The sequence below is a fragment of the Desmodus rotundus genome, chromosome 4 (assembly GCF_022682495.2).
Source record: "Desmodus rotundus isolate HL8 chromosome 4, HLdesRot8A.1, whole genome shotgun sequence".
NCBI lineage: Eukaryota > Metazoa > Chordata > Mammalia > Chiroptera > Phyllostomidae > Desmodus > Desmodus rotundus.
Window position 1 is genome coordinate 113381070 of NC_071390.1, and position 11505 is coordinate 113392574.

The 11505-nt window shown below is 38.7% G+C and overlaps 1 pseudogene; it reads left to right on the forward strand.

The window, feature by feature from the left end:
• Positions 1-3469: 3469 nt before the first annotated feature.
• On the forward strand, positions 3470-4946 carry LOC112320753 (keratin, type II cytoskeletal 8 pseudogene; annotated as a pseudogene).
• The last annotated feature ends 6559 nt before the right edge of the window (positions 4947-11505 follow it).

Genomic DNA, 11505 nt, shown 5'->3' on the forward strand with positions numbered 1-11505 from the left:
ATTACAGCCCAGATTTGGTGCCCTGTGACTTCTGGCTTTTCCCAAAACTAAAATCATCTTTAAAAGGGAAGAGATTTCAGAACATTAATGAAATTCAGGAAAATATGAGGGAGCAGCTCATGGTGATTGGGAGAACTGTGTAAGGTCCCAAGATGCCTACTTTGAAGGGGACTGAGGCATTATCGTCCTATGTACAATGTTTCATGCATCTGTATCTTCAATAAATGTCACTATTTTTCATATTATATGGCTGGATACCTTCTGGCCAGATCTTGTATATAACATTCCAGCATGAAAATAGAGAGTTGATTAACTTTTAAAAATGGCTGCAGCCCTCTTATGAAAATAGACTACATTAGGTCATTTTAAAATCCTAAATAAATCCCCTAAACTACCAAGAATAAAAGCAATATTTTCTATTTACTTTTTTTATGATTTTATTTTTATTTATTTTTAGAGAGAGGAGAAGGGAGAGAGAAAGAGAGGGAGAGAAACATCAACGTGCCAGAGAAATATCAATCAGTTGCCTCTCACATTCCCCTAAGTGGGGACCTGGCCCACAACAGAGGCATGTGCCCTGACTGGGAATCGAACCAGCAACCTTTTGATTTACAGGCCAGCATTTAATCCATCAAGCCACACCAGCCAGGGCATAAAATATTTCCTAATCACAGTTCAGTAAAACTAGTAGTGAATAAAATTGGATACCCAAAAGGTCTTTAAAACTGAAAATATATTTTTAAAGATTTTATTTATTTCTAGAGAGAGGAGAAGGGAGGGAGAAAGAGAGGGAGAGAAACATTCATGTGCAAGAGATACATCCATCAGTTGCTTCTCACACACTCCCAAATGGGGACCTGGCCTGCAACCCAGGCATGTGCTCTGACTGGGAATTGAACCAGCAACCCTTCGGTTCACAACCCAGCACTCAATCTGCTTACCCACACCAGCCGGGGCTGAAAATAATTTTTAAAAGTTCTATCTCTTGAATGATTATTGGATAAAAAGGAAATACAAATGAAAGTTATAAAATGTCTAGATATACTTTGTCTAATATAGCTCTGTGTGACTATTTGAAGTTAAAAGTAAATTAAATATTGAGATCCTCACTCAGAAAGTTCTATTGTATTGTACTGGTCTAAAATGTAATTATAATGAAAACACTACTTATGAAAATGTATGGGATATAGAAAAGCAGTGCACAATAAAATCTTCCAAGCATAGAACAGAAAACAAATCTAGTAAATTTCAAAATATTGAAATCATATTAAGCATCTTCTCTAACCATAATGGCATGAAACTAGAAATCAGTCACAAGACAAAAACTGGAAAATGAACAAAGATATGGAGGCTAAATAACATGTTTTTTAGCCCAAAGTCTATGGACACAGTGAAAACAGTCCTAAGAGGGAAATTCATAGCGTTACAGGCTTACCTCAAGAAATAAGCAAAAGATCAAATAAACTATCTAACTTTACTCTTAAAGGAACTAGAAAAAGAACAATAAACAAAGCCCAAAGTGAGCAGAAGAAAGGAAATAATAAAGATCTACGCAGAAATAAATGAAGTAGAATAGAAAAAAATACAAAAATATCAATGAAACCAAGAGCTGATTCTTTGAAAAGATAAACAAGATTGACAAACCTTTAGCCAGACTCATCAAGAAAAGAGAAGAGAGAGGACCCAAGTAAACAAAATCAGAAATGAAAGAGAAGTAATAATTGAATCCACAGAAATACAAGACATTGTAAGAAAATATTATGAACAACCATGTGTCAATAAATCAGTGTGGATAAAATGGATAAATTCCTACACACATGCAATCTTCCAACACTGAATCAAGAAAAATCATAGAATCTGAATAGACAGATTACAACTAATGTAATCGAAGCAGTAATCAAAAAACTCCCAACAAACGAAAGTTCTGGACCAGATGGCTTCACAGGCAAATTTTATCAAACATTGAAAGAAGAACCAATACCTATCCTTCTCAAACTATTCCAAAAAATTAAAGAGGAGAGAAGATTTCCAAGCTCATTTTATAAGACCAGCATTACCCTAATTCCAAAAGGAGATAAAGACACTACAATAAAAGAAAATTATAGGCCAATATTTCTGATGAACACAGATGCTGAAATCCTCAACAAAATATTATAGCAAACTGGATCCAGAAATACATTAAGAGGATCACACACCCTGATTAAGTAGGATTTATTCCATGGATGCAAGGTTGATATAATATCCACAAATCAATAAATGTGATGTACCACACAAACAAAATGAAGGATAAAAATCACAATCATAACAGATGCAGCAAAAGCATTTGATAAAAGCTAGCATCTATTGAGGACAAAAACTCTCAGCAAAGTGGGAGTAGAGGAAATACATCTCAATGCAATAAAAGCCTATATAACAAGCCCACAGCCAACATCATAGTCAACGGGCAAAAACTGAAAGTGTTTCACTTAAGATTGGGAATAAAACAGGGAATAAAAGTAACATTCACTTTTACCACTTTTATTCAACACAGCTCTAGCCACAGCAATCAGAAAACAAGAAGAAATAAAAGACATCCAAATTGGAAAGGAAGAAGTAAAATTGTATTATTTGCAGATGACATGATACTGTCTATAGAGAACCCTAAATTTCCACCAAAACATTATTTGAGCTGACAAATGCATTCAGTAAACAGTAAAGTAGCAGGATACAAAATAAATATTCAGAAATCAGTTGCATTTCTATACACAAATAATGAATTATCAGAAAGAGAAACTAAGAAAACAATCCCATGTACAATTGCCTCAAAAAAACGCCTAGGAATAAATTTAACCAAGGATGTAAAAGACCTGTACTCAGAAATTTATAAGACACTAAAGAAAGAAATTAAAGAAGATACAAATAAATGGAAGCACATACTGTGCCCATGGATGGGAAGAATTAACATCATTAAAATGTCCATACTACCCCCCAAAATTCATTAATTCAGTGAAATTCCTTTCAATATACCAATGGCATACTTTTCAGAACTAGAACAAATATTCCAATATATGTATGGAACCACAAATGACTCTAAATACCAAGAGTTATCTTGAGACAGTAAAACAAAGTTGGAGGAATCATGCTACCTGCTATGAAACTATACTACAAGGCTATAATGATCAAAACAGCATAGTTTTGGCATAAAAACAGATGAAGATTAATATAACAGAATAGAGAGCCCAAAAATAAACCCACACCTTTATGGTCAATTAATATTTGACAAAGGAAGCAAGAACATACAAGGGTTAAAGACTGTTCAATAAATGGTGTTGGGAAAACTGGACAGATACGTGCAAAAAATAAAACTAGACCACCTTCTATAACATACATGAGAATAAACTCAAAATGGATTGAAGATTTAAATGTCAGACTTGAAACCATAAAAATCCTAGAAGAGAGAAGCAGCCTTTTGGCTCCCTCTTGAATCTCTGTCTGGTTTGGCCTCCTTGCCTCCGCTCCATCCTCTACCATGGCCACAAGGGTGACCCAGAAGACCTACGAAGTGTCCACCTCTGGCCCCTGGGCCTTAAGCAGCCACTGGTACTCGAGTGGGCCTAGCATCAGCTCCTCGGCCTTTTCCCAGGTGGATAGCGGCTACTGAGTTGCCCTGGGTGCCAACGTGAATCTGGCTAGGGGTTTCGGGGAACCTAAGAGTATGGGGACCATCAAAGCCATTCAAGTGAACCAGAGCCCGTTGAGCACCCTGAAGCTGGAGGTGGACTCCCAAATCCAGGCCATGTGCAACTAGGAGAAGGAGCAGATCAACAATTTTGCTTCTTTCATTGATAAAGTGTGGAGCCTGGAGCAGCAGAATAAGATTTTGGAGACCAAGTGTACTCCCCTGCAGCAGCAGAGGATGACTCGCAGTAACCTGGACAATACGTTGGAGAGCTACATCAACGACCTTCAGCAGCAGCTGAAAACACTGGCCCAGGAGAAATTGAGACTGGAGGCAGAGCCTGGAAACATGCTGGGGCTGGCGGAGGACTTGAAGAATAAGTGCAAGGCGAGATTAACAAGCACACAGAGATGGGGAATGAATTTGTCCTCATCAAGAAGGATGTGGATGAAGCTTACATGCACAAGGTAGAGCTGGAGTCCTGCCTGAAAGGTGACTGATGAAGTCAACTTCTACAGACAACTGTATGAAAAGGAGATTCATGAACTACAGCCCCAGATCTCTGACACGTCCGTGGTGCTGTCCATGGACAACAGCCACTCCCTGGACCTGGACAACATCATTTCCAAGGTCAAGACTCAGGATGAGGCAACTGCAGCTGGGCTGAGGCTGAGATCATGCACCAGATCAAGTATGAGGAGCTGCAGACATCCACTGGGAAACACAGGGATGACCTGCATCTCACAAAGATGGAGATTTCTGAGATTAACTGGAACATCAGCCAAATCCAGGCTGAGATTGTTGTTCTCAAAGGCCTGAGGGCTTCCCTGGAGGCTTCTATCATTGACTCGGAGCAGTGTGGGGAGCTGGCTGTCAAGGATACTCAGGCCAAAGTGGCTGAGCTGGAAGCCACACTGAAAACTACCAAGCAGGTCATGGCCCGGCAGCTGAGCGCATACCAGGGGCTCATGAACGTCAAGCTGGCCCTGGACCTGTTGATCACCATGTACCACAAGCTGCTGCAGGGTGGAGGAGAACCAGCTGGGGTCTGGGATGCAGAGCATGAGTATCCATACCAACACCACCAGCGGCAACTCAGGTGGGTTGAGCCCAGCCTACTGGAACCTCAATGACAGCCTGGGCTTCCAGGCCAATGTGAGCTCTGGTGAGGCTTGTGGATCCTTCAGCTGCACCAGCACCAGCTCCTCCAAGATGGTGGCCATGAGGAAGATTTGAGACCCATGGTGGGAAGCCGGTTTCTGAGCCATTTGATGTCCTGCCCAAGTGAACGACTACTGCGGTCCCTACTGTCCTCTCAGCCAGCAGGAAAGGAGCTGTGCTGGGGAGCAGAGGGCACAGGAGACCCACCTGAGGCTCAGCCCCAGTCTTCAGCTCATCCTTGGGGTGGCAGAGTTTACTGCCTCGGGGACCCACTCTTACCCACACCCCAGACTAAAACCCAAATCAAGTGTTTTTTACCCAAAAGAAAGTCTCAGCTGGCTCTGTCAAAAAAAAAAATCCTTGAAAAAAGCATGGGCAGTAAAATCTCAGACATTTCTCATAGCAGTATTTTTCTGCTATAATTCATTTGGCAAGGGAAACAAAAGAAAAATAAGCAAATGGAAATATATCAAACTAAACAGTTTTTCCACATCAACACAATGAATAGACAACCCATTGAATTGGAGAACATATTTGCCAATATATCTGATAAAGAGTTAATAGCCCACATTTATAAAGAACTTATAAAACTCAACACACACACACAAAATATCCAATTAAAAAATGAGCAAATGGCCAGAATAGACACTTCTCCAAAGAGGACTTACAGATGGCCCATAGACATATCAAAAGATGCTCAATATCACTAATTATGAGAGAAACACAAATTAAAATAGGAATAAAACATCACACATCTGTCAGACTGGTTATCATCAATAAATCAACAAATAACAAGAGTTGTCAAGGATGTGGAGGAAGGGGAACTCTCGTTCACTGTTGGGAATACAGATTGGTGCAGCCACTGTGGAAAACAGTATGGGGGTACCTCAAAAAATTAAAAATGAAACTGTCTTATGAGTCAGCATATACTCTGGGAATATATCCAAAGAAACCCAAAGCACCAATTTGAAAGAATATATGCACCCCAATGTCCACTGCAGTGTTATTGATAATAACCCAAATTGGAAGTGGCCCAAGTGCCCATCAGTAGATGAATGAATAAGAATGCTGTGGTACATTTACACAGTGGAATATTACTTGGCTGTAGGAAAAGAAGGAAATCTTACCCTTTGCGACAGCATGGATAGACCTGGAGAGTATTATACTAAGTAAAATAAGCCGGTCAAAGAAAGACAATTACCATATAATTTCACCTTTATGTGGAATCTAATGAACAAAAAAACTAACACACAAAATAGAAACAGACTCATAGATACAGAGAACAGACTGACAGCTGACAGAGGGGTGGGAATTTGGGTGAAAAGGTGAATGATTCAGAAAAAAAACCCACAAACAAATAAACAAAAAAACAAAAAACAAGAAAACAAAAAACAAGAAAACAAAAAACCTCAGAGACACACACCAGTATGGTGATTACTAGACAGAAAGGGGGCAGGGGAGGTAAAAAAGGGTAAAGGGGAGATAAATAGTGATGGAAGGAGACTTGACTTGGGGTGGTGACTACACAATACAATATACAGTTGATATGTTATAGAATTGTACACATTAAACCTATATAATTTTATCAACCAATGTCACTCAGTAAATTCAATGAAAAAGGATCTTCATAACAAAAAAAAGTCAAAATTTATGGAAAACAAACACATTTTGCATCTTTCTCAAAAAAATTAGAAAAAGATCTACCAAGTACTAGAAACAGCCTAAGTGCCTATCAGTAGATGAGTAGACTTAAAAAATGGTACATTCACACAATGGAATACTACACAGCAGAAAAAAGAGGGAATTCCTACCTTTTGAGACAGCATGTATGGAATTGGAGAGCATTATGCTAAGTGAAATAAGCCAGGCAGTGAAAGACAAGTATCGTTATGATCTCACCTATAAGTGGAACCTAATCAACAAAACAAACAAGCGTGTGAAATAGACAGAGACACGGAAATAACAAACCAACAGTGACCAGAGCGGAGGGAGGAGGGAGATCATGGGGGAAAGAAGGGGAAGGGGCAAGTCAAGGAACTTGTATAAAGGACCCTGGACAAAGACAATGGGGGAAGGACTGAATGGGAGAGGTGGGGGCTGTGTAGGGCAGGAGAGAGTAATGGGTGGAAATGGGGACAACTGTAGTTGAACAACAATTTAAAAAAATAAAATAAAATAAAAAAAGACCTATAAGACTAGCCTTATCAAAGATAAAAGCAGAACTTTGCAGAAAAGAGGAAAACAGTAGCAGTAATAAATTAAAACACTGTTAATTATAAAAATATATAAACTGGGAACCTACTTTTTACAAGGATAAAATTTCAATATAAAACTAAGAAATTAAAGAGGTAATAAATATATCAAAGGAAGAGAGAAAATTAAAAGAATAATATAAGTTCACTTTGTTCAATTCTCTGGAAATGATCAGAGCACTTAGAAGAAATGAATAATTTTCTAGGAAAATGTAATTTACCAAAGTTAAAACCAGGGGAAATAGAGAAAGAAAAACAAATTGGCTTATTTTCACGGAAAGATCAGAGAGATGACAAAGAGAGAGACAGCTGCACAGAGAAATTCTACCCAAACTGAAGAACAGATAATTTCAATATTATGGAAACTATTGCAGAGAGGGAAAAAAAAAAAGGAAAGAAAAAAAAAAAAACCCTCCAACTTATTTTTACAGCAAATATGTGAATATCAATATGATGAATTTTTAAAAATCTATCAAGAAACATTACTTATAAATGGTAATTCCAAAACCCTAAAAAAATTAACAAACAGAATTTAGTGTCACTAAAAGAATTATAATCAAGTGAAGCTTAGACTAGAAATTGAATGATGACTCAATATTAAGAAATCTAATAGAAATACCATATTAATAGAAAACCATATGATTATCTACATAGTCTTTCAAAAGGCATTTAAAAATTCAATAACCATTCTTGATGAAAATACTCAATATAGTAAGATTACACTGACACTACTTTAACTGGATAAAATATCTGTATGTATCTCAGTTCAAAAGCCAGCACTAAAGATATTTCCATTAAATACCAGAATCAAATCAAGAATGCCCACCAATATCATTATTATCCAATGTTTCACTGTGGAATTAAATATGAAATTTGAATAAGAAAGAATTCATATTTTTAAATGGAACAGAAAATGGAAAACTGTCACTATATACAGAGGACAGAAAATTAAATATTGGGAAAATTAAAGGAACCAATTAGTCAATTTTAAAAACTGCCAGAGGACTTACTAAAGTAATGCAGTACAAAATTATTACGTAGAAATCAGTAAGTTTCATATACATTTATTAACAGTAGCCAGTTAGAAGAAACAGTGAAAGCAAAGACCCCTTTTTGATAACAACCCAAAGATGAAATGGAAGTAAACTTAATGCAAAATGTGCAAGATTAAGGGAAAGAAAGCTTTAAAACATTTGTTAGTCCGTTTGGGCTGCTCTGGCAGAATACCATAGACTGGATGGAGAAATTTATATCTCACACTTCTGGAGGCTAGAAGGCCAAGATCATGACACTGGCAGATTCAGGGCCTGGTGAGAGCCAGTCTCAGGTTCATAGACGGTGTCTTCTTACTGTGTCCCCCTCCTGACATGGTGAAAGGGGCAAGGGAGCTCTCTGGGGTCTCTTTATATAAGGGCACTAATCCCATTCAGTAGGGCTTGCCCTCATGACCTAATCACTGCTCGAGGCCCTACCTCCTACTAGCAGCACAGTGGGGGTTAAGTTTTAACATATAAAATTTGGGAGGACACAATCAGTCAATGTATAGGAAGCATACAAAAGAAGACTTCTGGCCATCTATCCCACAGATGTCCTGGCAGATAATAAAAAGATGCATTACAAGATTACTAATGACAGCACTGTCTGTAATTGCAGAAGCTTGGCAATAACTGAAATATCTATTAATGGAGAAATGGTCATTAAAAATATGGTATATACTTTGATTTATGCAAGAAGCTTTATGCAGCTGTAAACCAGAGTAAGGGAGCTTTCTATGTATTGGTGTGGAATGATCTCCAAGCTATAGCGTTATTTAAGATAGAAAGATGCAGAATGGAGTAGAAAGCAATAGGTTTCCTCTTTGTATTTAAAAAGGAAGGAAATAAGGGTACACATTTGCCTGTATTTACATGCATTCCTACTCTGGAAGGATACATCAAAACTTCATGACAGCGGTGACCTGTAGATGAGTAGCAGGCATTTGAAGGTGTCTTTTAACTGTTTCCTTTTAATATATTTTTAATTTCTTAAATTATGTGTGTGTGAATTACCCACTCAAAAATAAACAATATATTTAGGAGTCCTACCCACACAAAGAGTTCAGAGTGGTGACTGTCAGCCTAAACTAGCTTTTCTCTCACTGTGCACTTGGAGTTTGACCATGAAGGTTGCCGGGTGAAGGAACTTGGAAGGCTGCAGATACTGCACCAGGACACTCTATAAAGTCCTTTTTCTGAAACCTGCAGGGTGAACTGAGTTTTCCTCAGTGTTCTATTCGCTCCTGCAGCCTGCAGAGCTGTTCAGAGACAGCAACACTCAATGTGGACAAACTCAATAGCACTGGGCTCCGCTCTTTTTCCTGTAAAGGACTGAATTTTGATGTGACGTTATTGAACCTTCACATTTAATGACCTCTAACACACTTCTATCAGTCAAAGCCATCTGTATTTGGGCAAATGTGCTCACTGATCTGTTTACTCAGCATAAATTATCTTTATTTAAAGGGTAGGGGGAGATATACCTATTTGCACATCTGAACTTAACTGATTACAGACCGAAGTGAACTGCCTAGTTCTGTCCTTGTTCTTACAGCTTCTGAGAAGTGATAAGAGTGCCCCATATGTCTGCTATAAAGGACACAAGGACAAAATCAAGGGGGAGGGTAGAGGCGGGGGAGGGAGGTGGGACTGGCTGGGGTGGGGTGGAGGGAAGGGGAGAAAATGCAGACAATTGTAACTGAATAAAAATAAATAAATTAATTAAAATAAAAAAGAATAAAATTTCAACACTATATATAAAAAGAAAAGAAGCAGCAATCACAGACAAGGGGTACAACCTGCTTTTTGTTAGATGTGAACCAGAAGTTTTTTAACTTCTTTAGAATAGGAGTCTACTGTCCTTCCTTCCACCCTGAGTATTAGTTTTACGTACAATAACAAATATTTTAACACATACCAAGACAGTGCTACTTCCCTGTTTTGTGACAGAAAAGGCAGTTTGTCTGAATATTTACTCACCACTTGATCCACACCACATCCAGGGCCTCTAAGAAAAAGTGTGCAAGATTGAAATCCATCTTACCTATGTCTGCCACTGTTTCAGAAGGTTGCTGCCACCTATAGGCACCTGTTAGCATCTGCACATATGTGATATACAGGGGTGGAGGGAGACAGAACAGAGGAACGAGAGAAGAAAGAGGCAGGAAAGGTGAATATAGGGATTTCAGGGGTCAAACAGAGAGCAGAGGGAGGCTTCTCTCCATCTGTGTCAAAGCCATTTCCAAGCTTTGCCAGGGCGTTCACTCACCTCTGCCATTTAAAATACTGAGGGCACCCAAGGACCTTCAGGTGAAATAAAGTGATCCACTTCAACAGACCAGTGTTGGAGAGAAGAGAAAACCCAAATTTAAAAAAGCAATCTCATAACCAGTTAGGAGCCTAGGACTTCAACAATTCTGACTTTACAAAGGGGAATGCTTAGCTATGCCTGGGCTTGCTTGACCTCTTAGCCTCTCTGACTGAGCTGCATTTATAGTCCACGATAATATGGCAGTGAAGAACTTACTGCTTTCAACTCGTCCGTGTTCGTTTCACTCGCTTATATCCTATAAATCCTAGCGTCGTGAGTTCTTCTGGGTGGAAAAGACTTTTTTTAAGCAATGCAACCTACACTTTAACCCCAAGAATCTATTTTGCAAAATCTCAAACAGGGTGTTATCAAGCCTGCATGTGGTGATTAATTTTACATGTCAGCTTCACCGGGTCATCGGGTGCCTAGATATTTGAGCTAACATTTATTCTGGATGTTTCTGTGAGGGTGTTTTTGATGAGATGAATATTGAATCAATAGACCAAGTATAGCAGATTGTGGAAGGGCTTCAGCCAATCAGTTGAAGGTCTAAATTGAACAAAAAGACTGACCCCACCCCAAGTCTGAGAGTATTCTTCCTACCTAATGGCCTTCAAACTGGGGTATTGGCTTTTTTCCTGCCTTTGGACTCAAATTAAAACATTGGCTCTTCCTGAGTCACAAGGCTGCCAGGTTTTGGGTGGGAACTATGCCATCGATTTTCTTGGGTTTCCAGCTTTTTGACTTACCCTGCAGATCTTGGGGCTTGCAGGACTCCATAGTCACACGAGCTAATTCCTTACAATAAATCCCTACATGTATACACACTTGTATATTGGTTCTGTTTCTCTCAAGAGCCCAGACCGATATTCTCTGTTCTAGAACCCCAGCAATAAAGAGTTCACATCTTAAGTGAACCAAGTGGCTAGTCACTGACAGGACCAAGAACTGGATCCATAATTTTTGCCTTTTCTGTATTCATCCATCCATCCTTGTATTCACCCATTCAGTCAACACACATTTATTGAGCATAGCTACCAATCATTTTGAGGTAATTTAACATATTACTTAAAAGAAGTATTTTGAAAA